Below are 27,342 nucleotides of genomic sequence, written 5' to 3'. Positions count from 1 at the left end.
TCTAAGTCAGAAACCTGACAATGAGACCGATCATGAGCTTGTGACTCAGGCAAAATTCCCACTGAGGTCAAGTCAAGTGACTGTGTTGGGTTTTACTTGAGTAAGGAGCGCTGGCTCATGGTTCTGAAACGTGCCAACAAGCTAGAGCACACATATTCAACAAGATAAAAACATCATATCTATTGCTGGATTGTAAATTGGAATAATTCAGCAGGAGTCATCACTATTTTAACATTATATTTGAACCTGAGTATTTCTGTTGTTTGCATAATGTTCTAACACCCCTCAGTAGTGCCACTCTAGTCAGAGGTATAATTTCCATTAGCAGTCCCTTCTGTGAGGTTTTATAACCCTGAGAATTCATGCTGGGCTGAATCATATAATTTTTTAAAAACGAATGGAAACAGCAAAATATAGCTCTCTATATACATAAAAGAAACCAGTGCATCCTTTTCTCAACTGTGTGAAGGAAACAGTTGTTGTTGTTTGTATTGCAGTAACACCAGAAGGCCTCAACTAAGATCAGGGTCCCACTGTGGTGGGTGCCATACATAATCATAGTGAAAGATAATCTCTGCCCTGAGGAATTTTCAAGCTAAACAGTGTGGGAAAGGGAACCAGAGGCACAAAGAGGTGAACTGATTTGTCCAAGTTGCACAGCCTACACATAGATCGTGATCCAGCAAAACATTTAGACTTCAATAGGGCTAGAAATAGAACCCAGGTGGCCTGAGTCTCAGTCCAGCTACTGGCCACCTGACCACACTGCCTCTTTTGCCAAAGACTAAATGTGTGGCGGAGGGTGCTGTATCTCTCCTAAAACTAACACACAACTTTGAGTTCTTTTTTCATAGGCACTCTCTGCACAGGCAGGCAATAACTGATGATATTTGACTTCATGAGCTTCTTCTGAAGACTCACTGCATATTTTTGATAAGCCTCATACGCAGAGTCATTTTAACCCTTGTGTTGTCCCACTCATAGCGTACAAACGATACCCCTGAATGCCCAGAATTCTGTTTTCATAATATTGAAGTTTTCCATTTATCTTGTAATTGAAGTGAATTATTATTATTTTTTTCATAAACATTATAAAAGGGCTCAGGAATGGTGCATCTGATTGCGCTATACATAAGAATATATGTCCTGCTTGCCTGAAGAACTGTCTCTGTTTGCAAGGATTAACAAGAATGTTGAAAGTATATGATTGCACATATTTACACTATGTACGTAATTATACATAGTTACAGTAATCATGTCAATATGAGATAATTGAAAAAAGACTACTTCCAATAAATCCCAGTGAAATTCAAATGAGACTATCTACATTAAAAGAACATTACGGTTTTGATACAAACACCAAAGTAATTCATATTCAAATACCAAAGAAGTGTCACCAGACTATGGCCTGATTTTAGTTATTTAGCAATTAATCCTGAATTGTGAATTTCCTTGAGTCTGTAAATTTCAGTGTAGGCTTTTGGTGCTGAATCTAGGGACTATTTTAATCATGAATCACTCTTTTGGTAAAATGGTGGCAACTCTTCCCTTCAAAAAATACAATCACAGTATAAAGGTTGTCATGACCACTGGGTACACTGCACCTTAGACCTTCTTGAGAGAATCTTGTAGGTAACAGGCCTGGCTTCCTTCATTTGTGGTGGAATCATGCAGGCTACATATAAGTCACCCCCCGAGTGACGTAAGTTACACTGACCTAAGCGCTGGAGTGGACAGCACTATGTCGGTGGGAGACGTTCTCCCACCAATGTAGCTACTTCTGCTGTAGAGCTCTCTCCCGTCGGCTCCGAGCATCAGCATTAACAGCGCTGTAAGCTCTGTAGCATAGCCATAGCTTCAGCCTGGATCTCTGGACTGGAACCTCCCTGGTTCACAATCACGTTAATGACACAGGCCCAACTCTGCGTGGGCACCTCTCAGAGTTTTCTTTGGGAGCCTGAGCCAGTGTTTGTTTTCAGTGATCACAGAACAAGCATCTTCAAAGCGAAGCATGATTTATTCATTCCCCAGAGGTACAAAGCCTGTGGAGCAAAGGGTAAAAGCAATAAAAGGCTACTGCATGCCTGGGTATTATTTACACCTTTGTAAATTCCCCCTCAGCGCAGCTAACTCCATCGCTGGCAGGGAGAAACAGCCAGCACCTGCTCACAGCATCTGTGTCTGTCTCTTTGCATTTGGCAAACTCAGTTTTTCACTGACACACCCTGATTAGCCTCTCCCAGCTCATCCAAATCCTCCCCCCTTTCTAGGGCTGTGAGATTTAGAATCCCCTTTGATCCCAGGCTTTAACCTTAGGCAGAGTAATCCATTTCAGCCTGGATAGAGCCAGATAGGAGTATTCCCTAATAAACAGCTTTCCCATTATTTCCTCTAGGAGTCTTACTTTGCTATTGTTTTATTTCTTTTTGGTTTCTCCCTTAACAGCCTCCTTTGGTTTAACTCGGGGCATGCAGGCAGGTTAATATCAAACCCAAGGGGCATATGATATTTATAAAAAATACTACCCATAACTCCCTCATTCTTCAGCGGCAACCTAATGCAAATTCCCCATCACCAGCACCATCCCAAATGAAGGCATAAATCCATTCAGCTTCTCCAAACCTGTTTTTAGTGATGAGGAGCAGGGAGGGGGAAATCTTAGGGCCTGATTCTGACTGGTGTAAATCAGGGTTCATTTTATGGAAGCCAATGGAGTTACACCCATATGAGATGAGTGGGTCAATGCTGGCTATTGAACATACTAGTATTTTATTATGTGTCTTTTTCCCAAGTAGAAAAATGTAAACATGCTGGGCCAGATCCTTTGCTAGTATAAGTCACTGTAACTCCATTGGAGTCCACACAGTTACACCAGTTTACACCATCTGAAAATCTGGCCTATAGAATTGGATATGGTTTTTCAGTAGTAACGTTTGGTTTGTGGTAGTGACTAAAGGCAAAGCTGGGACCCCATTGTAACAGGCATGGTAGAGACATCTGGTAAATGATAAGAGCCAGTCCCAGAGGGACATTTGCATGGTGCAGTAACCGTTGTACATACCACACTGACTCCAGAGAAGATGTACTGATGGATTTCATACAGTGTCTCCACATGCTCCATGCATGGATCTCTTGCTGAAGTCAGTGGGATTTTCATATGTGGAACATTTACAAGATTGACCTCTAGATGTGTCTCAAAAAGATGAAATTAAATGATTCTAGTAATATCAGTTTGAGTCAAAAGAAGTTGCAATTATATGAATGGACAAAATACTTGTATGGCTCCAACATGGAAGGGGTCTTAATGGGTCCTTTCCAGTTCTGCTCTGGAGCCATTACACCGTGATGTCCCTTCTAATTCACTCATGAAAAGCTGTTTGGAAAAACAGTTTGATGTCAGTGCTGGCTACCAAATTATGAACAAAAAATGGCATTACTACCAAACTTCTTCTGATGGTATCATACACTTGGGAAAGCAATGGGAAGGAGGAGTAAAGATCATATAGCAGACAGGTCTAACTCAGGGTAGGCTGACAGAACCAGAAGACGCCTGTGAACCTGCAGAGACTGTGTGAGAGAGCAGAAACCACAATGTTACCAGGGCTAACTTTCATCTTTTTGTTTTGTGGAAGTCTGAAATGGGGGAGGATCTGCTGTCTGTGGTCGAGGGCTGCAAAGATGAAACTTCTTGAAAGGAAAACTGTCTGAAAAACGGAAGTTGTGATGGCTACCTGTAGTCAGAGTGTTACATTTTGAGGTTGTAGTGTTAGCTTGGTTATATCTCAAGAATAACACAAAGTGAGTGTGTGTGCGTGTCTGCCTGTCAGCCATGAGGAACACCTTTCCTCTTTCTCTCTGCCTCATGGACTCTCTGTCTCTTCAAATATCGTTTGAAAACACATCCTTTTCCCCTTGCTGATGACTACTGATTTCTCTCCCTCTCAGCTGATTATTTAGTATCTTGTGCTGTAATGGTGATATTTAACATGCAAAGGCATTTTAGAACACACCTTGCGAGAAAGACCTTAACAGTAGTAGTAATAATTCTGTCTTACACTTACATGCCGTATATCTCGATGGATCCCAAAGTGCTTTACAAACTGTGGTCCCAATGCTGTCACTGTGTGCCATGGCCAGTAGACCACATGCCCGGGATTACTTGTGAAGTATAGTGCTTCTCAGTGTAAAGAAGTGTAGTGGAATTGGGCCCTGTATTCACACAGGACCAGGCTATACCTGCCCCTTCTCCATTCAGGCACACAGTATGTTGGAGGCACAAGGAGCCTTCCCAACCTTTGCATGGCCACATTAGAGCCAAACAGCCCATGTAGTCCTTGCAGCCGTCCATGCACTCATTGGGGTGGAGAGCACCTCGAGGGATGGGGAGGAGTCAGGACCTGGATACTGGTCCATGGAGTGAGGCTGGTGCATGGGGGAAATAAGCTGGAGCCTGCAGAATTGTGTACTAGCTACTGTTTTCCTCCTGCACACCAGGGAGACTTTGGGACTCTTTCTGGCTGCTCACCCTGGGGCGGTACATCTCTACCCCCCTGTGTTGGGCTGTGCCTTAAAGACACTACCAGCCCACAGGACTCTCTGCACTAGAATGCAGCAAATGACTGGGACACAGCATAGTGCACAGTGAGGGCAGGGGAAGAGAGCTGCTTAGTGTGTTTAGAGAAGGGCACAAGCTGTACAATTCAGCTCTCAACTTTCCCAAAGTTTGAGGGTGTTTGCTCAGCCAAACTAACCCTTTGCCTGCACCTATCACCACTCTTCTCTCTCTCCCCAGCTTTAATGAATGCCAATAAAGTGCTTGCTGCTGTGACCCCTCAATCTGAGGTTGTGTCAGCTTTGTCAGCTTGCTGACTCTAATCCACTGGACTATCGAAAGTGACAGCAACAGCAATGCGTTACAAATTCCACACACCCCCTCCTCCGACACTGAAAATCTTGGATTGCTTACAAATAACGATACCATTGCCACAAGACGCTTCCCATACACATGCACAAAAATGTTATAGCACTCGGGCCAAACGCAGTTTGGGGCTCTGCAACTGAATTAGTGGATATGATGGAAGTTTATTTCAGTGTCTCAATATTGGCCCGAGTTAAGCCATTGTGGACAACCAAACTATGCTTGTCATGAAACCTGATGCCATAGTTTGGGGTTTCATAAAGTCAGCACAGGTTTCATACCTGTAGTGCAAAAGGTTTGTTATAACTACAGTGCATGTCAGAATGTTCCTTTTACAAGGAACAAGTGTGCAAATGTGTTCCTTTTACAAGGAAACACCTGATAGGGAACGGGAAGTTTCATGATTTGCAACTGGCAGAAAGCCAGACTTTCAGTGGGGTAAATTGGCGTAGCACTAGTGAAGTTAATGGAACTTTGCCAGTTTACACAAGTGGAGAATCTGTACTAGAATTTCCTTCAGATCAATCCTTTGAAGTGTGTGCGGGTCTTTTATGCCTACATGTACACATACACCTAGGGGCTATGTCTACCCTACAAGCCAGGGGTGAGATTTCCCTGCTTGCGTACACATATGTGTGCTAGCTCTTATCCAGCTAGCATGTGTACAAAGAGTAGTGTAGCTGTAGGTGCATAGATAGCGGCAGTGAAGACACAGTATAGACATGCTGAGTATGTACTCACCAATTTCAGGCAGGCTGGTACTCAACACCCCCCCCCCCCATGCTGCTGCTACCATACAAATATGTGTATGCAAGTGGGGGATCACACTCCAGGCTCATCATGTAGACATAGGCACATGCACAGAATGGGAAAGTGATCCAGCCCCTAAAATTCCAGAATGTCTCAAGAAGTCATATAGATCTCAAAACACTCACTCAGGGCAAGGATGATCACACTGGCTCCTTCATAATCATCCTCCCATCTGGGCGTGTGTGTGTGGTTGCTTGTTTGTTTTCGTTGACAAACATCATGAAACATTGTTGGAGCATCTTCAACTGTAAAGGCTCTTTGGTCCGTTTACAGGGGCACCCCTTATAACCTTGCTGATTGCCTTAGATAACTTTGTATTTGTAGTTATATTACTTGAGTATTTGCAATATACAATGTATTGCCTGTAGAGAGTACACCGCTGTTCAAGGAAACATTGCAGACCAAAGTATCTTGTCTATCTTAGGTAACATTGGAAACAGTAGTGTACTCGAGAGTAAATATGGGTAAATGGAGTTTACTGACTTCTCCTTTGGCTAATATAGAGTTTAGCTTTGGCGTTTACCCAATTTTGATTTGGGGAATACGGAGGTTAATTTGTTAGTTTACCCACTTTTTTTCCCCAGCACACTGCTGATTGGAAACTTTTTAAGGGCCAACACTGTATTTAAACCACTGATCAGGAGAAACTGGTTAGCTCTTTTTGAATCTTTATGGGAGAGGGGTGCATGTTCACCTTGTGATTTTTATTTGAGTCACATAAATACTAATCATAATAAATTCCCTGTCATACATCCAGAGCAAATTGGCACCAGATCTGATACATATTGTATCTGGCTCTATTCATATCCCAGTCGATTAAAACCAAAAATCAGGCAGGCATGATTTTAGAAGTAAAAAAAAAAAAAAAATCCTTATTTTTTCTGGCTTCTGTCCTGCTTCCCTTTATTTTAAAATAAATCAGTGCCTACATCAAACAATATAGAATCACATGGTATCAATCCATGGCCTAATACATACAAACACAGATGTTAAACTGAAACTAGTGAGAACTTTAATTGCTAATTAAATGTGTACTTTGTGTTCTTTGGCCATGAGGTTAGTCATTCCGTATTTGGAATTGACCTATATTTAGCAAATAAGATTTTAATTGGTGGATACGACTAATTGCAGCACAAATACATTGTTCTTGTATTACATCCATGAGCTACAGTACACTATAACTTTCTTATTTGTAAGGGACACCGTTGCAGCATCTGTGATCTGGAAGTAGCGCAAGGAAGTTTTTCATGCATGGAGCCCACTGTTTTGTTCCTGAGATTTGTGGGCGCCACAAATTTGGGTGGCTCTGGAAATGTTTGAAAGGCCTTTACTGTACAGTTCATGTGCCGAAAGCCGATGTAAGTGTGCTGATGGCATGCTAGACTTCCAAAGAATTTGCTCCCTTATGTCTGTTGCAGACACCTATTTCCAACTTATTAACTTATTGTCCCGATAAACCGTTTGCTGTGTCCTCTCCAGTTACATTAGTCATATGACCTTATGTGTAGAGCCCTGCGCGAATTCAAAATTTGTATCCGCATCCGGTCTGTGACCAGCAAACATGGTCCACGGATATCCACATTCTTGGATATAAAGTGAATATCCACAGATTTTCAGGGCTCTATTTATGTGATAATACAATAGGATGCTATCTATAAGGGCCCAATCCTGAGAGGGGCAGAGATCCTGACAATGGGAGTAGAGGGACTCAGCACCTTGGAGGAGTGGACTGTTAGTGGTATCACGGATTCTAGTTTAATCTGAACATTAGCTCTACAGGGAGTTAAAGTTTTAAAAGATTTGTGACATGCTGAGTAATTTGTATCCCCCGTCTCCTGAATTCTGCATTAGCGAGTGGGAGCCAGATACTTAGCTGTGGTGAATCAGCATAGCTCCATGGACTTTAGTGCCAATTGCCACCAGCTAAGGAGCTGCATATTGATTAGTGACAAAAAGAAATAAAACTTTTCCAGCAATTGCTGGGGGCAAGTTAGTATTTTTCACCATGTGACTCTGCCTGCTGAACACGAACAACAGAGGGTCTAAATATGTTCTCCTATGGGTCTCCAGTCTTCAAGCCATAGTAGACTTTAAAGCAAAGAGAGCCTGAGCACGTGTACTCTCTCAGCAGCCAAGTAGAAAAATCAAATCACTATTCTGTTTACTAATTACCTTTGGGAGCACAAGAAAAGTGAAAGTTTTACAATGTAATCAGCAGAAAAGTTCTGTGTTCTAGAGAGATTTTGCTGATTCTGCATGATCCTATTTTGCAGGAAACGGTGTTTTGCAATGCAGATGTCCTGGATTCCCTGAAGGGAATAAAAACAAATTCTGAAATCCCTCCTGACACAGATTTCTAATTTTTACCAGCTCCCCTGCACCCCAGTAGTTCATGGAACCTGGCTAGTCAGTTTCCATCTTATTACATGAGCAGCACTCTGCCAGGATATATAAGAATGAAGTTGAACTTGGGGCCAAGTATAAATGGATGTTTTTGTGCCAGCTATAAGAAAAATCATTCAGATTTCTCCTTTGCTGAAAGTGTAAACTGTTCTTGTTGATTGGGGGGAGGGGGGTTGTTTATGCTTGCAACTCAGGAACAAGCAGTCTTTGTCTTTTGTGTGAATGACAGTGTAGATACTAGAAATAAAGAAGGAAGACTGCTGCCAGATGTAAGCCTTTCCCCTGAGGCATGACTCAAGGCTCCTTCCTGGTGCTTGCTCATCAGAGTGGCTTCTACATGTTTCTCACGTGGGTTGGATCCTAGGTTCTTTGTTGAAATATCTGGTGCCTCCACCCAAGGTGACTCCTCTTTGTGCCTGGGATACAAGGTGTATTGTCCCTTAAGAAAATGACTGATGCTACTTTTCATAATGAGGAGTATCAGCAGCAAACAAAATATAATAATACAAACCGCAGCAAATGAAATGCCTCACCCCAAAATAACAACGTACCAAAGGGAGACTTCACTGGGGAGAGGACACAGAGGGTCTAGGGAAGGAAAGGGTTAAGGTTAACTAATAAATGCTAAAACTTTAATAATCAACAAATTCCCCACCTCCCACCATTCACAACTATACCCCAAACCTCTCCCTGGCACCTTCCCAGGCAGATGGAATGCATAGGATGAGTCTGGAAATGAGGGTAGCCGCGCTGCAAACATTGGCCAGCTTAAAGAAAGCAGAAGGGACTCTCTTACAGTGTTTTACCCCTGAATAGTAGAGCCCTGAAACCCAACCCAAATCCAACAGGGCCCAACTACAAGTGCCATGTCTGGGGTGGGGCAGGTGGGACAACAACCCGACCCTCTCGGTCTTGGGTCATGTTGGCTCTCCTCTTCCTGCCCATGGGGTTGGTGTGGCAGTGGCTCTCGCAGCCCCTCTGCACGGTTTGTGCTGAAGGGTGAGCATGCCTGAGGAGCTCGCTCTCCCGACCAGGGCTCTGGGACCGGAGGAGCTGTCAGCTTTTCCCCCTGCGGCCCTGGGGCTGGAGCAGCTGTCAACTCCCACCGCTGGGGACCCAGGCCAGAGGATCCGTCAGCTCCTGCCACTCTGGCCCCGGGGCCAAAGGATCTTGCTCTCTCCACCCCAGCCCCGGGGCTGTAGGAATTCTTGCCCTCACCTTGTGCCCGCCTCTCGCCTTAGATTAACAGTTCCAAACTTCTGATGTCAGTATATGGGAATATCATTACTGTCAGCTCTAACACTGAAGCTCAAACTAACCTTTCAGCTAAACACTTATAAAGTCACAGCCTGTCAGAATAATATTACTGTCATTTCTAACACCTAGGCTAACAGGCACAACCTCAGATCATGCCTGAAATATTAACAGATAGACTCTCTTGTAGAAATAGAGTGTGAGGATGATCAACTCCCTGTCAATCAAAGCTTTTAATCCAAGCCTCCAGCTCACTCGTAAATGATACTACCATTATCTAAAACAAAGTGGGTGTTTTCTTATTTCTCATACATTTTCACATTAGAAGAGTATTACAAGATGACACATCCATGCCATGAGTCCTATAGACACTATGGGCTGGATCATACAATCCATACTCACATTGGTGAATATTTACGTATACAGGTAATGCACTGAGTCCAGTGGTAATACTTGTGTGAGTAACTGTTCCTGTATTTAAATCTGAGAGACACAATCAGACCCTGTAAAAGAAAGCTCAGATAAAATAATACCACCTAACTAAGGTCTTGGATTTCATCAAGATTTTTATTGGGTGTCTGTGACCTACTGGAGACCAGCATATGGTACTAAGTTTTGATTTGGGTGTCTCACCTCAGGATGGAAGCTGACAGTGATACAAGCTGTCCAATCTGTAGAGTCACGCACTGTAGGAAGGGGAATCTTTAAACATTAAACTCTCCAAAACGATGGTTATATGTACACTCTGTTTTGCTCCTCCTCAAATTTCAGTCACCGTATTATTTGTTGAATATTTATTTTCCTCTGGCAAAAAACTGAAAATTCAAGATTGTGTCCCTGAGGTTAGACAAGGAGTCTGGGGACTTTTGTTCTTATTTACACTAAATCCCCTTGACACCACTCTGGCAGTGTAAAGTGCCTTTAGTGTAAATGATACTTACTGTGGGCCTGATTCTCAAAATACCTGTGTGTAATTTCATATTGTGTAAATCTTCAGAGCATGCTATGCAACATCTCCAATCAGAAGTAAGTACTCTTTAGCAATTCTGACATTGCAGCATTACTTCAAACACCTGCTGTGGCAATATCATTGCAAAAATGACTACCTTCTAGAGTCAGGAATTCTGAGCATGTCATGGCCCACTAGTTTGCTCAGTCTTTTGGTAGTAGACAGTTCAAGGCTGGGTCACCTCTACCAGAAGTTGATAACAGAATGCAACCCTTAAGAATGTTGAACATCTTTTTATAATCTAGTCTTATTTTTTCATTTAATATTTGATATACATTACCTAGTAATATATAAATGACCAAATATAGCATTTTAGGTGTTTGGAGTAAGACAAGTGTGTCTTTAATATACACAATAACAAAACTATTAAACTGTACATTTGGCTAGTTCCTCAGGGCTTCCATGTGTAAATTCTGCTCTCTGATGCTGCTCTGAGGGGTCCTCTTTGCCTCCCTTGGCAGCATGGCACAGTTACAAGCCAGGCTGCCATATAGTGTGTCCTTCCTCTTTCTTCCTCTACCCCCTGGGACTGGAAAGTGGAAGCCATATAGAAATAGTGTTGACATTAATGCTGCTTTAACTCCCGCACAGACTTCTGCATGGAAATCTAGCGGTTCTGAAAGGACCATGCTACGGAGAGCGGGCTGCTCTGCAACTCTGCCCCCTATTGGCCTCTTCTCTACCCTTGGCAACCCAGATTCATTGAATGCATGGAGTAGGCAAAGAAACGTATCTGTGCTCATGGCTGATTACCTTTGAAGCCTTGGATGATCTTGTACGCAGTTTCTTCAGAGTCTGCCTGACACCCGCCATGTTATCACCGTAGTTGAGATTTGCTGGGATGCTGTAGCTACCAGTCTCTTGTGTTCAACTAAATGAACTCCACCAAAATGTCACAAGGTTTCTCAGTTGAGGGTTTCTGTGTCTGGAATTCTTTGCCCTTGGAAGTATGCCAGAGACAGCGTTTGGTGAGTTTCAGAGTGTGATAGGAAATGTTTATATTGAATTTAGCATTTTGTTAATTTGGCTTTGCCTTGTTTTCGATCACTTCAATATTTGTAGTAGTTTGGTAGCAACAGTGCTTATACTAACTACGAGGGGTAGCTGTGTAGATTATGGAGCTGAATTAGTTATTTCCATCTGGGTAAAGTGAGTCTAAAATGCTATCAGATTAAAATTCCCCAGTCGCCTTCACCGCTGGCGGCATTTTTCACACAATTTGCACAGTTGTAAATGACTACACAAGGGGCGAGGCAGGGGGGAATCAGGACCTACACCTTTCTAATTTTGCATATAAGCACTTGGATGTCATGGTTAAAAGCACTTTAGAAATGACGGCATACATATTCTAAGGTCTAATGAACAGGGATGCTGGTAAAAATAGTTTCAGAGTAGCAGCCGTGTTAGTCTGTATCCGCAAAAAGAACAGGAGCCCTTGTGGCACCTTAGAGACTAACCAATTTATTTGAGCATAAGCTTTCGTGAGCTGTTAGTCTCTAAGGTGCCACAAGTCCTCCTTTTCTTTTTTGATAAAAATAGTGTGGCTTATATACCAGTTTATTGGAATTCCAGTGTTAGAATGAGTGTGTTGCAGTGGTGGATTTAGAAATCATTTAACTCTATGGTGATCACCGAAAGTACACAGTGACCTTGTTAGAAAGTCTGTAGTGGAGTTCAGTTTGAACATAAGCACTCTGAGAACTGTGAACACTGAGCAAGAAGCCAAATTAGCATGCACTTTTGCATGATCTGGCTTGCTGCCTGGGCACTTTCCCCTAGTGCTTGGAGCACTGATTAAGGTAGCCAACTATAAATCATTAAGGCACATGTCAATGAAGCTCCTGAAATACCACTGAGGATAGAAGAATCATATCCTTTCCTTACTTGATTTATGAAGCTGGACTCTGTTAAAAATCCATTCAAATCTATGAATTGGTACTGGTTGTTAAACTGACAGTTTACATTCAGCAGACATTAGCTGCAATTATTTACCCATGGAAATAAACATGGAAATAAACTCTGTATTCTCTTTGGATTTTTCTGTTGTTAAACTTTTCCCACTCCATGGTCTTATTTGTGTCAGTGTATAACCACATCCCAGACATTAGTTTTGTCAGGTGTGTCTTACTGAAAATGTATCAGAACACATACTTTTCAATTTTCCACTGGAGGTCATTGAAATGTTTTAAATCCATCTAAAAATCTCATTTTCTTTGTGCTCCAGGAATCCTGCTGTAACTTGCTTTTACAAATACACCACATGGTACTATCACATGAATGATGAAAACTAATCTTCCTGGAGCCCAATAATTATTTCTGTCTTCTTGCCAAAGGCTGATGTAACCAACCTATGAGATGCATGTGCAAACTTGTAATCTGAACACAACATGGTTTCCTTCACTTTCTGAGGGTATTTCCTCAGTCAGCATGAAAAGATCTTGTCTGGACGAAAGCCTCTTACAAATGCTATTCAAACCTGAAGGGGGAAAAACTGTTTGGAAGGTGCCTCCATCAGCATGTGGGAAGTTTTCCAAATTGCTAATTGATCAGTGGACTTTTTGCCATCAGATGTCTTAAAATATGTGCTGGCAGTTTTGTACACACCAAAGCTCACTACACACTGATGAATACAAGGTGTATGGTAAAAAGCTATGCAGCGAGATCTCCGGTCTTAAGTCAGGACTTAAGCTAGATCTTAAATGTTTTGTTCTTCATGGAGCTTGACTTAGCAGCATCTGTCCTTGAACTAATCTATTCTGTTGTAGGGAGGAGTCCTTGCCCCAAAGAATTGCATCTTATTTGGAACGTAAGCTCTTAGGAAGAGAGACAAAGGCCATTTCAACATTTTCAAATATGTTTTAGGTACCTAAAGTTAAGCACCTAGATCCTTAGTCGGGTATTTAAAGAAGTTTTCAGAGGTGATGAGCATCCGCACCTCCTCTTGACTTCAGGACACTTATTTAGATGCTTTAATACGGATTTGGGTGCAACTTTAGGCACCCAAGTATGAAAATGCAGGCTTTTTTGTCTTTTAATATCTATAAAGCACCATGGTGTGTTTATTGTGCTGAAGGGAACATAAGCAAAGCATTTAAAAAGCTTTTTACCTGATGCCATGGGGCAGGTTTGCAGATGGACTTGGGAAGCACAGATAGGGCTGTGCATTACTGCAGAGTCTCCAGTCCATCTCCCCCTGGTAGGAGAGGTACAAGGGTTATGGAGCATCCTCTGGCCACTAGGCTACACTGTCAGTCGTGGAGCCATGCTGCTCCAGGGATTAGGAGAAGGAGTCCTCCTACCTTTGCCCCAGTGGTGTTTGTCAGTTACCTGTACTGGGAACTGAGACATAATTTTGCCCAGTTTGTGCATTATACAGAATCATGTGAAGGACAGTACTGAAATATCATATGGTTCACTGGCTTTTGAGTGTGCGTTTAAGTGTCTGGCCCACAGAACCTGTACAAAACACAATTTTAAAATAATATCATATTACGTAATCCTAAAATAGAGTCAGATGAAATTTATAACATATATTATATATGTTGTAAAAATTATAATATAATACAAAATAATGAAAAGAGAAGTCATTTCAAAATGAAAATTTGAAACATTCTGCAAATGTCAAAATGGGATGATTTGACATTGTTGGAACTTTTTTTTTCTTTCAGTTTTCTTCTGAAATGAAATTCTGGTAAAATCAACTCAGTTTTGGGAAGCAATTCGATTAAACTGTATGTCCAATGGAATATGGTTCTGTCTGTCTCTCAGATCCACTGTAATTTTGAATAATTTTGTAGCTTTTATGTTCAAAACTTGATGGAATACTGTACATTGTAAAATGAATTATTTCAAAGCATGTTTTGGAAAATGTTTGAATTTTGTTTTGAATTACAAATTTTGTTTTGGAATTTTGAAATTTTGTTTCAAATGACCTTTTATTATTATTTCACATTATTTCATAATATGACATAATAGTAAAATATTTTATTTTATTTTATTTTAAAAATCATTTATATAAAAATATTTTAAAATCATCTGCTACTTAGTACTGATTGAAATATCCTTTTGTAGATCTAAAAGTTTCCTGTTTGTGTTCCAATGAAACAGTTTGACTACTGACACATATTGAAATAATGTAAAAATAATAACAATAGTGTAAAAATGAATCCCCCCCTAAAATTCCAAAATGAAATTTCAGAATTCTGAAATGAAAACTCAGAATTCCAAATCTAAAACCTGAAATTTTGAAAAGAAAATTTGCCAAAACTGTAAATTTTTCTTTGGAATTTCTGGTTTATGGAAAATTTCATAAATATTTGTTTTCATGCTGAATCAGAGCATTTTTGTTTTAATGTGAAATTTTCCTGCCTATCAGAAATTCCAAGTTTCTGTGTGCTCTTGGTGAAATATCTGAGTTTTGCAGACTTTGGGACAGATTGTCTACCATCTTGAGGTCATTTCGACCCAGTTCAATACCAAAGAGTAAGTTAAACTTTTACATTTGAGCTGCAGTGCCACCAATTCTAGCTCACATTTGAGGATCATTTGTTGCATCCTCCACAAAATCTCAAGTTGCACGCAGAGTACAGCGACTTTCTCAGAAACTGACTCCAATGCTTCTGCATGGAGATCCTATCTATTGGATGAAAGACATGAATGCCTGCTATTATACTTACCACTTCATACTTTAGGTCCTGAAATATAGAATTTCATGTGGACGATTTTTACAAACATAATTTTGTGATTTCATAAACCAGATGGTCAGGGATGCAGACCCATGCCCTGTGTGTCCCTAAGCCTCTGACTGCCAGATGTCGGGACTGAAAGATGGGGGGTGGATCACTCAATAATTACCCTGTTCTGTTCTTTCCCTCTGAAGCATCTGGGATTGGCCACTGTCAGAAGACAGGACACTGAGCTGGATGGGCCATTGGTCTGACCCAGTATGACCATTCTTATGTTCTTATGATACGGTTAATTCCGTAGTGAGCTGCCATGTCAACTTCAAAGTGTGCCCTAGCAATGAGCATATGTAGCTCGTAGTTCCTCCTGTTACACTCTGGTTGCTACGCGTTGATACTAAGCCTTCCGTATGAGCAGCACCATCATATTGTACATGACAGTTGTTGGTCCTCAGATTTAGGTTCAATAACATATCTACTGATATGATTACCTTTGCTGAGGTACAGGCTGCATTGTACAATGCAATTAACTCTTCATGAACATTCGTGTCATAATCCACTTATTGCAGGCATAAAACCACTTGCTTTTTGTTGGAGAAGTCTTTTGTTTCACCTACTATAATAGTATACCATTTTCTAGAAATTTTCTCAGAATATGATTCTGAAAAAGAATCAAGACAAAATCTCAAGTCCAGTTATTCAGAGTGAGCTAATGGAAATAATGGCTCTTAAAATCATGAGATATTTCTGTCTGTAAACAAAGCAATTGCAGTCAACCTCGCCACTTTGGGGCATATTTTCAGCTGTTCAGTATAATAGCTTTGCAGTACAAATCCTTGTCGGGCAAGATAAGATATATTACTTAGTATTTTCAATAGTTTCTTCCTGTTTTCTTCTTTCTTCTGAGACTACAGAAAACTTAGAATGTCATCATTGTTGTCTGTGGTCTTTTGAAGACTATAAACTGCATCAAGGTAACACAAAGAAGCTTGGTGCCTCTGAAATTTGTCTTGAGCCTTTTCCCAGTTAGGGAATCCAGACTGCGTGAAAGGTTAATTTGGGTGCTTAATTAAAATAAGTTTTTGATTGAAAGTTGTTGTATTTTTTTTTTTTTTGCAAAACCTGCAGATTCAGTGACACTGACATATTTTATGAATTTGTGCCAATTTCACTGAAGTGTTTGAGTCAAAGCAAAAAACAAACAAAGAAAAACAATTAACAAAGCAAAAAAACCCAAATCCAATCAAATTCCAAAAAAACTGAAATGTTTAATTTTGACATTTCTCAAATGAAATGTTTTAGTTCAAAAGCACTTTTATTTAGAAATTTCCTTTAACTTTTAAAATATATATATATGGTTAAAAATGCTCAAACTCAAAATGAAATAGAATGTTCTGTTTGACATGAAACAATTTTTTTTTAAATTTCAAATACTTTGAAAATTTTTGTTTTTGTTTTGACCTGTTTGTCCAGCTCTACTCAGCACTACAACCAGCAGAAATTCATCCAATTGGAAGAATAATTTCCTCCATTTTAAAAAGTCATGTTATAAGTAATTTCATTTTAGTACTTTAAGAATATATACTTTGCTTTTTGTATTTCACTCAGTCACTACTAACTTAGTAAGAATGGCACAAGATTGCAGAATTAAAATACTTACACAAAATGCTCTTGAATATAAGAATGGTCACACTGGGTCAGACCAATGGTACATCCAGCCCAGTATCCTGTCTTACAACAGTGGTCAGTGACCGATGCTTCAGAGGAAATAAATAGAACAGGGCAATTATTGGGTGATCCATTCCCTCTCTTCCAGTCCGAGGTTCTGGCAGTCAGAGTCTTAGGGACACCAAGAGCATGGGGTTACATTCCTGACCTTTAGCCATTGATGAACCTATTCCCTATGAAGTCATCTAATTCTTTTTTGAATCCAGTTTATATTTTTGGCCTTCACAACATCCCCTGGCAATGAGTTCCACAGGTTGACTGCATGCTGTGTGAAAAAGTACTTCCTGATATCCGTTTTAAACCTGAAGCCTATTAATTTCATTGGGCAGCTCCTGGGTCTTGTGTTATCTGAAGGGTAAATAAGACTCCCCTATTCACTTTCTCCTCACTATTCATGATTTTATAGTCCTCTATTATATTCCCCCATAGCTGTATCTTTTATAAGATGAACAGTCCTAGTCTTTTTAATCTCTCCTCAGCTGGAAGCTATTCCATACCCCTAATAATTTTTATTGCCTTTCTCTGTACCTTTTCTAATTCTGTATCTGTTAGTCTCTAAGGTGCCACAAGTACTCCTTTTCTTTCTGAGTATTCAAAGTGTGGACATACCAGGAATTTATATAGTGTCATTATGATATTTTCAGTCTTAACATATATATATTCCTTTCCTGATAATTCCAAACATTTTTTGACTGTTGCTACACATTGGGTGGATATTTTTAGAGAACTATCCATGACAACTCCAAGATCTCTTTCTTGAGTGGTAACATATAATTTAGACCCCATCATTTTAGATGTATAGTTGGGATTATGTTTTCCAATGTGCTTTACTTTGCACTAGGGCTGTCATTAATTGCAGTTAATTCACATGATTAACTCAAAAAAATAATCACAATAAAAATTAATTGTGATTAATTGCAGTTTTAATCATACTGTTAAACAATAGAATACCAATTAAAATTTATTAAATATTTTGAATGTTTTTCTACATAATCAAATATATTGATTTCAGTTACAACACAGAATACAAAGTGTACACTGCTCACTTTATATTATTATTTTTATTACAAGTATTTGCACTGTAAAATGATAAAAGAAATAGTATTTTTCAATTCACCTCATACACTACTGTAATGCAATCTCTTTATCGTGAAAGTGCAACTTACAAATTTAGATTTTTTTTGTTACATAGCTGAACTCAAAAACAAAACAATATGAAACTTTAGAGCCTAAAAGTCCACTCAGTTCTACTTCTTGTTCAGCCAATTGCTAAGACAAACAAGTTTGTTTACGTTTACGGGAGATAATGCTGCCTGCTTCTTATTTACAATGTCACCTGAAAGTGAGAACAGGCTTTCACATGGCACTTTTGTAGCTGGCATTGCAAGGTATTTACATGGCAGATATGTAAACATTTGTTTGCCCCTTCATGCTTCAGCCACCATTCCAAAAGACATTCTTCTATGCTGATGACACTCGTTAAAAAAATGTGTTAATTACATTTGTGACTGAACTCCTTGGGGAAGAATACTATGTCTCCCGCTCTGTTTTACCCACGTTCTGCCATATATTTCATGTTATAGCAGTCTCGGATGACGACCCAGCACATGTTCGTTTTAAGAACACTTTCGCTGCAGATTTGACAAAATGCAAAGAAGATACCAATGTGAGATTTCTAAAGAGAACTACAGCACTCGACCCAAGGTTTAAGAATATGAAGTGCCTTCCAAAATCTAAAGGGATGAGGTGTGGAGAATGCTTTCAGAAGTCTTAAAAGAGCAACACTCAGATGCGGAAACTACAGAACCCCAACCACCAAAAAAGAAAATCAACCTTCTGCTGGTGGCATCTGACTCAGATGATGAAAGTGAACATGTGTTGGTCTACATTGGTTCAGATTGTTATTGAGCAGAACCCCTCATTAGCATGGACACATGTCCTCTAGAATGGTGGTTGAAGCATGAAGAGACATATGAATCTTTATGCATATGCATTTGGCTCATAAATATCTTTCCATGCCGGCTACAACAGTGCCATGTGAACACCTGTTTTCACTTTCAGGTGACATTGTAAACAAAAATCAGGGAGCATTACCTCCTGCAAATGTAAACAAACTTGTTTGTCTGAGTGACTGACTGAAGAAGAAGTAGGACTGAGTGGACTTGTAGGCTCTGAAGTTTTACATTGTTTTATTTTTGAATGCAGTTATTTTTTTGTACAAAATTCTACATTTGTAAGTTCAACTTTCATGGTAAAAAATTGTGTTACAGTACTTGTATGAGGTGAATTGAAAAATACTATTTCTTGTTTTTTATAGCACAAATATTTGTAATCAAAAATAAATTAAAAAGTGAGCACTGCACACTTCGTGTTCTGTGTTTTAATTGAAATCAATATATTTGAAAAAGTAGAAAACATGCAAACATATTTAAATAAATGGTATTCTATTATTGTTTAACAGTGCGATTAGTCATGATTAATTTTTGTAATCGTTTGACAGTCCTACCTTGCATGCATCAACATTGAATTTAATCTGCCATTTTGTCGCCCAGTGAGATCATTTTTATCTCTTTGCAATCTGCTTTAGATTTAACTATTTTAAGTAATTTAGTATCATCTGTGGACTTTGCCGCCTCACTACTTACCCCCTTTTCCCAGATCATTTATGAATATGTGAACAGCACTGGTCCCAGTACAGATCCTTGAGGGACCCAACTATTTGCCACTTTTCATTGTGAAAACTGATCATTTATTTCTACCCTTTGTTTCCTATCTTTTAACCAGTTACTGATCCATAAGAGGGCCTTCCCTCTTATCCCACATCTCATTACTTTGCTTAAGAGCCTTTTGTGTGGGACTTTGACAAAGGTTTTCTGGAAGTCCAAGTACACTATATCCCTCTTGTCCACATGCTTGTCAACATCCTCAAAAAATTTGAATAGATTGGGAGGCATTATTTTCCTTTACAAAAACCGTGTTGATTCTTCCCCAAAATACCATGTTCATCCATGTGTCTGCTAATTCTTTTCTTTACTATAGTTTCAACCAATTTCCGTAGTACTGAAGTTATGTTTACTGGCCTGTAATTGCCAGGATCACCTTCAGAGTCTTTTTAAAAAATCAGCATTACATTAGTTATCCTCCAGTCATCTCCTACAGAGGATGATTTAAGTGATAGGTTACATGCCAGAGTTAGTAGTTTCTGCAATTTCATAGCTGAGTTCCTTCATAACTCTTGGCTGGTGACTTATTACAGTTTAATTTATCAATTTGTTCCTCCTCTATTTACACCTCAATTTGGGACAGATCCTCAGATTTGTCACCTACAAAGAATGGCTCAGCTTTGGGAATCTCCTTCACATCCTTTTTGCAGTGAAGACCAATGCAAAAACTATAGTATTTAGCTTGCCTTTTGGTTGTCTGTACTCACTACATTCTTTGTAGAACTGCGTAGAATGCAAAAGAACGAAGAAAGGAAAAAGCCTTTATCTGATCTGTTGATTTAACTGGAAAACAATTGCTTTTATGTGCCTCTCTCACCCAGAGATTCTGACAAGGAGAAGACTATAAATAAGGTGATAGCTGGAGGTCCTTTGACCCCAAGGCATGATAGGACAGAAGCCAGAGGCTGCAAAAGGACAGACAGAGAATTATGGCTCCGTGATGTCTGATCATCTGGCCTCTCCCCCCTCCTTTTGTGAAAAGAGCACATGGAACTCATGTTGTGGGGATGGGAAGGGAGGAAAAACGAGCCAATTAAAAGGCTGTGGGAGTCATCCCCAGAGGAGAGGCAGCTGGCTGGACCTATCCCAGGTTCCCCTAGAGAGAGTGGATCCGAAGTCCAGGAGCACAAAGAGAGGAGAGAGAGAATCAGTAACCCTCATCAGAGAAGAAGGGAAACAGCCAGTTTAGCTGCAAAAGGAATGGGAGAAGTATGGGCAGGTCACACAGAATTCCCCTTTACAAGAAATGGAGACCCTGCTGAGCTATTTCCCAGCCAGAGGAAGGAAAGGGAGAATCGTGAGCCTGTTGCAGGAGATACCTTCAACCTGGCCCTGGCTATCAAAGCCATCTGATATTCTGGGGGAAAGAGAGGGACTCCAAGCAGCTATCTCCCTCCCGTTTTGAAGAGAACAAACTGAATTATCAGAGAACTGTCTCTGCGACAGTAATTAAATAGTATACAAAACATATTCAGCAGCTATTATTTTATGTTCTTTTTAACTCTAGCCCTCCCCATCACACAGAAGAAAGTTGTCTATGCCACTGACTACCCTTTTCTTATACAATAAAAAATATTCTGCAACAATATACTTGTAAATTTTCTCCACAAAATGCACCTTGAGCCAAACAAATCAGCACCTTTCACAGCTTTTCTCTGTTAATTTGTCATCTTTAATTTAAATCAGAGTTGAGAACAAACATCGTAATTTGTTTCACTGCCCAAATACCGCTCAGAAATTATGTTTCAACGTCCCTAGGACTGTTCGTATTTACGCTCCTGAGTCCATCTGTCATTGTTGCGCTCGTTCAAAACTGTGCTCAGACATCAAACTTCCTTCCACTTCCTCTTCATCTGGTTCAGAGACCATCTTCCCACAGTGCAACCAACTGCACTGCCAATAAGACACAGGTGTATGGCTGTTCAAAGAGACAGAAATGAGAGAGAGTGGAGTGAGGACAGTTCCGTATTCATAGTGTGTACATCCCAAGCTACCTTGTCCATCTGTTATATTTTCTTGTTAGTAGCAGTTGAGCACCTAACCATGAAGGATTACAAGAGCAGAGAAGGAACTGGTACAAGAAGGTGATGGGATAAGGAGTCAATAACAGAAGTAAGTTTCTTTTCCCAGCCTAAAGTAAACATTTTTGTTATTTTCTCATGTAATGGCTCTTCTTTGACGTGACAGGGTCCATTGACTAGGCATTAAACGATCTAGATAATGCTTCTCAAAAGGCAGAATTGTATGGACCTCAGCAGAATTAGGAAATGTTCAAGCTGTGTATATAAGTAATCTAAACCAACACAAGAAGCTTCTCTGTTTGATTTAGACAGTTCAAATCTGAGATCTCAGCGAAGTTTTTATTTGACAACTCTGGAACAAGATCCTTTTGATATTTCATGTGCCGTGTCCTGCAGCGGGTCAGACATGATAAGATAGATTTCATGCATATGACTCGCTAGAATAAGTGCCCGAAGCATTCTAGAAGGTGCTATAATTTGCTCCTCTTCAGCACAAGTCATGTTTTGTTCTTGTCTCTTTATCTTTCTCGCCCTAGAAATCAGTTCTGATGTCACTGTAACGTTAGATGCCTGATTAAATCAGTCTGAAGGACAACTATATTAGAGTCTTGCATAATGTAACACAGAGATGATTCAAAGGAATGGCGTCCAAGGTATTTAAACTATACTTTTTAAAGTTTGTAACACAAATTAAAAAGACAATTTAAAAGTAATACATATGAACATGAAAGAAACTTGAAGGTCACAGTAAAGACGAGATGGCCCTGATTTTCCCATTATCTTGCACTTTGTGTAGTCATTTGAACCAGTGCAAAGTGAATGTAAGATGCTACCAGACCAGAAAGGTGGTATGTTCTACTCCTGATGCCCTTGTGTAAATAATTAAACAAGGGGCAGGACAACAGAGAGCCAGGCCTGAGCGAGATTGAGATTGAAAGGAGTCTCTTTTTGTGTGTTTTTGTGTAGTATACTGATGTTCCTACATAAGATAGGAATATGCTATTTCTAGAGAAGCCAGCAGTCTAATCTGATTGTTTGGTTCAGGCCAAGACTTACCAAGACCCTGTGTGGTGACATCACAGGCTGTTTTGATTAGCTTGAAAGCTAAAGAGTCTGTGAAAGTCTAAAGATTTTGTCTGTGTCCTGAAGTCTCAATATTATATTCATTACAAGTGAGCCCTTTATCATCATTACAAGTCTCCTCTTTACCTGGGGATAAACCGATAGATTACGGCACTGAGTTAAACGGGGCATTTTGCTGTCTGAGAGTTTACGGTGAGGTCTCCAGCCATAACCATTTACTGGAAAACCATTAGTTATCAGTTAATTGCACAGCTACAGTAAACCAGATATAGCTGCTTTTAGAAATGTCCCAGGAGGAAAAGAACTGGAGAGGGAATCAGTCTAACAGATGGCAATGTATCAGTTGCTAACACTGGCAAAGCTTTGCTAAAGGATTTCCTTAGGGGTCCTTGCTACAGTGTCAGGGATCTACAGGTGTATGTCTTTCTGGGTGGTGCAGAATGAAGAAAAGGATTGCAGGATCTCTCTCTGCAGGTTCCGACCTGAGAGCCCCTTCATTTATATGCTGCATTTTTCGGACTGATAGGTGAAAGTATGCTCCTGCAGAAGTGGGCAGCATACAGCATAAAGGCAAAGTAATGATCAGAGCTTTTCATTAATTGGGAAGTTATTTAGTTAGTTTCATACAAGTGCTAAGCCACCAGCTGTGGCGAAAGAGGATGAAGAATGCCCATTTAGCAAAAAATGCTTGCTGTAACTAGTGCTGTTTGGAAAATTTGTCTTGAAAATCATTTCCCCCGTTTTTCACCAGTTGTGGTTCTAGCAAAGATCGCAATGTAGCGAGTTTTTAGCTAAAACACAGCAAATTAGAATACTTCTGTTGTTGTGGTCTCTTTTGAAGAATAAATATGGCAACTGATAGGAACTCTTATTTCCTAAGTCCCTTCCTTCAGACGTGAAACTGGTTGAAAATGGGAGGGAGCGGAAAGAAAATCATGAAAATTTCCTCACAAGAAATTCATTTTTGTTTTTAAATTTAAAATTTGAAAATTGTTGACCAGCTGGCTAGCTGATTGAAAATAGGAAAACAATTTTGCAGAAATTTTTAAAAAATTCCTGATTTTTTTTTATTCAATTTGAAATTGTATCAACATTTTTAAAATTTCAACCAGCTGTATTCAGATATGAGATTAATATCATTGGTGGCAGCAGTTCCTCTCAGCTAACACAATTGTACAAGCCTTGGTTACCTCCCACTTTGACATCTGCCTCTTCTTCTTCTCTGGGTTCCTTCCCTTCCAGTCCAGCCAAAATCATCTTTCTTACTCACCGCAAAGGTCACGTTACTCCCCTATTTAAATCCTTCTGCTGGTTCTCCGTTGCCAACTGATTTATACTTACGGTTCTTGTCCTCAGGACTCTGACCCAGCCTGTAACTTTATTCTGTTTTCTTTCTTCTCCTTCTTCATTCCACCAATGATGCTAGCCTTACAGCTCCTGTTCTCACATTTTACTACATTACTCCATGCCTCTCCCTGTGTCTGGAACAACATTTCTATCCCAGAGCACTAACCTCCTTCTTTCCCGTAATTTAAAGTGCTCCAGAAAACCCATTTTTCATGGTATTTCCCACATTGGATTGTTCTTTCTGTATGTTGGGACTGAGGCATTGTACTAGAACTACACTTGCAGAAAAGCCAGAGACGATAATAAAGGGTGTATTTGTGGCACCTTAGAGACTAACAAATTTATTTGAGCATAAGGATAATTTCCACCCACTTCTAACATTTTCTAGGAATGTTCGTGTGCTAATGCTTCACATTATTAGTATTATTATCATCATCATGACTAGGAATCTTAGTCATGAACATGGACCCCTAGGCGCTGTATAAACACACAGCAATATGACAGTCTCCGTCCCAAAGAACATACAGTCTAACTTTGTCTTTTATAGTGAACTCTTGCTATGGAAAAGCAGTCCATGGGGCCCCCCAAAGTCCTGGAAAAAATAATAGGGGAGGAGGGAGAGAGTTCCTGAGTGAGATGCGTGTTGCTTATTAAGAAATGGTGAAAGACTCCAAAATAGAAAGAAATATGCCATGCTGGGAAGGGAAGGGGTGAAGGTGTTGCCTTGTAACTGCTAAAGAATTCAAAAATGTAACATTCATTTGTTCCCTGCACCTTTGTGCTACAGATTGTATGAATAAGAATGTAGACATCGCCCACTGGGAATTGTCAGTGCTATCTTCTGCAGATTTTCAAATATCAAGGATCCTGCAATGGCCTTCCCTTTGTGAGTGTTTTCTAAAGGCCAGATGGTTTCAACTTTGATTTTACTCTCCAGGAAGAAAGGCAGGATTTTGCATTCAGTATACCTTGCTGTAAACAAACTGCACAAAGTTCAATGGACCAGGGCCATTGAATCTAAAGCTTGAGTCAGAACATAATCAGTTGGGTTCTATATGGTGTGAAGTGGGCTAGTCCCAAATTTGTATTTAGCCTCAACCACTGAGCTCATAGCTGACTAGCACAGGTTAAGCTTATAAAACTCATGCACAGTTAAGGCTAACATCCTAAAATGAATCTGACTTGTTTCTGTCAAAAGGAAATCAATGGTTTCATTCTCCCATAACCTCACAGTTCTGTTTAGCAACCCAAACATTGCTGCTATTTTTAAATTCATAGCACAAAAGTAGTGCTTCAGGTTCTTAATGAGGTATTTGATCCATTATTTATTTTGATAATATGCTAAGATCTCTAAAGATAAGAAAGAAAGTGAAGGAAAGTAACATAGGCCCTAATCTTGCAAGGATCTCCCTGCAGTTAGACCCCTGTGTTCTCCATGGGATACTCCTGAGCGCATTCTGCACAAAAAAAAAAAATTAAAATTCTGCATACAATATTTTAAAATTCTGCAAAATTCTGCAAATTTTATTTGTCAAATAAATGTGAAGCCTCCAGCATGGCATGGGGGGGAGCATAGACCACTGGCTGCACAGAGGTGGGAGATCACTGGGCAGCTCCCCACTTCCCCGGGATACGGACTCAGCAGTGAGGCTGCACTGAAGCCTGACACAGCACAAGAACTGGGCCTGCCCCAGAAACACCCCAGGGCCTTGCCCCTCCATGTCAGGAGCACCAGGTGTAGGCAGGCAGGATCCAAGTGTGGAGAGGCTTAGTGTGGGGGGATCCAGGTGTGGGTTGAGAGGATTCTGTATGGGGCAATCTGGATGCGGGTGGCTCAGTGGGAGATCTGGGGGGAGGGAAATCTGGATGCACAGGGGCTTGTTGGGGGTGGGGGGTGGGCTTCTGGGTGCAACAGTAATGGGACTCTGCAGGGGGGTCCACGTGAAGGTCGTTGGGGCTCCACAGGGGAACTCTGTGTGTGGGGGTGATAGAGCTCAGCAGGCGGTTTGGTTGTTGGGGTCCAGATGCTGGGGGAGTGGAGCTCAGTGGGTTGGGGATCCAGGTGAAGCTGGTTGGGGCTCGGTGAGGTGTGCATCTGGGTGCAGATGGCTCATCAGGGTGCATGAGGAGTGGGGCTCATTGTGGGCATTCCAAGTGTGGGGGGTGAGGCTCAGCGGGAGGGTCTGGGTATGAGGGGGTCTGGATGCACAGGGGTTGGGTGGATGGGGGAGCAGCTCCCTGTACACATATCCCTCCCTTTGCAGCTGAGGAGCGATGGGTGCAGGAAGCCAGGGTGGTGTGTGTGTGTGTGTGAGGGGGAGTGTGTAGAGCTTCCTGCAGTTGGGGGGAAAATCTGGGGGTGGGTCTGACGTAGCCCCAGATGCTATGCAGGGGAAGAGGAAGTCCTGTCCTACCCAGCCCAGCCAGGACTAGCAGCTGAGCCTGGCGCGGGGTAGAAGCCACCAGCCGAGTCTTCCCCATTCTCGTCTCCTGCCCCACAGTGATTTACCTCTCTGACGCCTGCCCTGGGCACCCAAATATGCTGCTGGGGAGGGTCACATGACTGCTCTTATGGCTTCCGTTTGCTTCCCCATGAGAAAGTAATTTTTCTGTGGGGAAGCAAAAAAATCTGTGGGGGACATAAATTCTGCACATGCGCAGTGGTGCAGAATTCCCCCAGGAGTAATGTGAGTTGTGCCTCTATGATGTAATCTACATCCCCCACACAACCCTTGAGTAAAACCCAACCCAAGTACCTCTGCCTAGTTGAAAAAAAGTAATAAAGAAGGAGTGATTCACGGCCAGATTATGATACCCTTACTTACAATATTGTACTCCACATGCAATCCCAGTGAAGTCAATGGGATATCTTCTGGCGATGGATACTATTCAATGTGAGTATGGAAATCATGGTCAGTTATTATTCCATCTGGGTGAACCGCAACTGGAGGAATTGGATTATTAGAGCTACTCACTGTGTACTGAATTATGTAACTGAGGATTAACTGGGGTATTGGGGAAATACATTGTTCTCACACTCTGTAGGATGTCATGATGACTCTGGGCTCTTTAAATGAGAGACTGGAACTTACCATTCTTTAGGATATATGCATCAATAGTGATTTTTCCCTTGCCTTAGATAACTGACTTAGAACAGGCCAAAAGATCTCTCTCCATCCTGAGTGACTAAGGAAGTGATGAGCCAGCCTAAGTACGAGCACTGTCATATACTTTATCAGCTACACATGTGCTAGCCGCTGCTTCCCGCAGCTCCCATAGGCCTGGAACGGCGAACTGCGGCCAGTGGCAACTGCGATCAGCCAAAGCTGCGGACGCTGCAGGTAAACAAACCGTCCCAGGCCGC

General features: G+C 40.9%; 1 long non-coding RNA gene across 2 annotated transcripts in view; it reads left to right on the top strand.

The window, feature by feature from the left end:
• Positions 1 to 27,342, top strand: part of LOC142073451 (uncharacterized) — a 251,403-nt gene that overhangs the window by 198,163 nt on the left and 25,898 nt on the right. Inside the window, exons 1-2 of one of the 2 annotated variants that reach the window (XR_012670355.1) lie at positions 21,513 to 21,639; positions 22,085 to 22,201. The exons of the other annotated variant lie outside the window; for it this stretch is intronic. This is a non-coding gene — a long non-coding RNA (uncharacterized LOC142073451). Of the gene's footprint in view, positions 1 to 21,512; positions 21,640 to 22,084; positions 22,202 to 27,342 lie in introns of those variants that run through there. 2 annotated transcript variants of the gene reach the window in all.

The sequence above is a fragment of the Caretta caretta genome, chromosome 10 (assembly GCF_965140235.1).
Source record: "Caretta caretta isolate rCarCar2 chromosome 10, rCarCar1.hap1, whole genome shotgun sequence".
NCBI lineage: Eukaryota > Metazoa > Chordata > Testudines > Cheloniidae > Caretta > Caretta caretta.
This window is presented reverse-complemented; position numbering and strand designations above follow the sequence as displayed.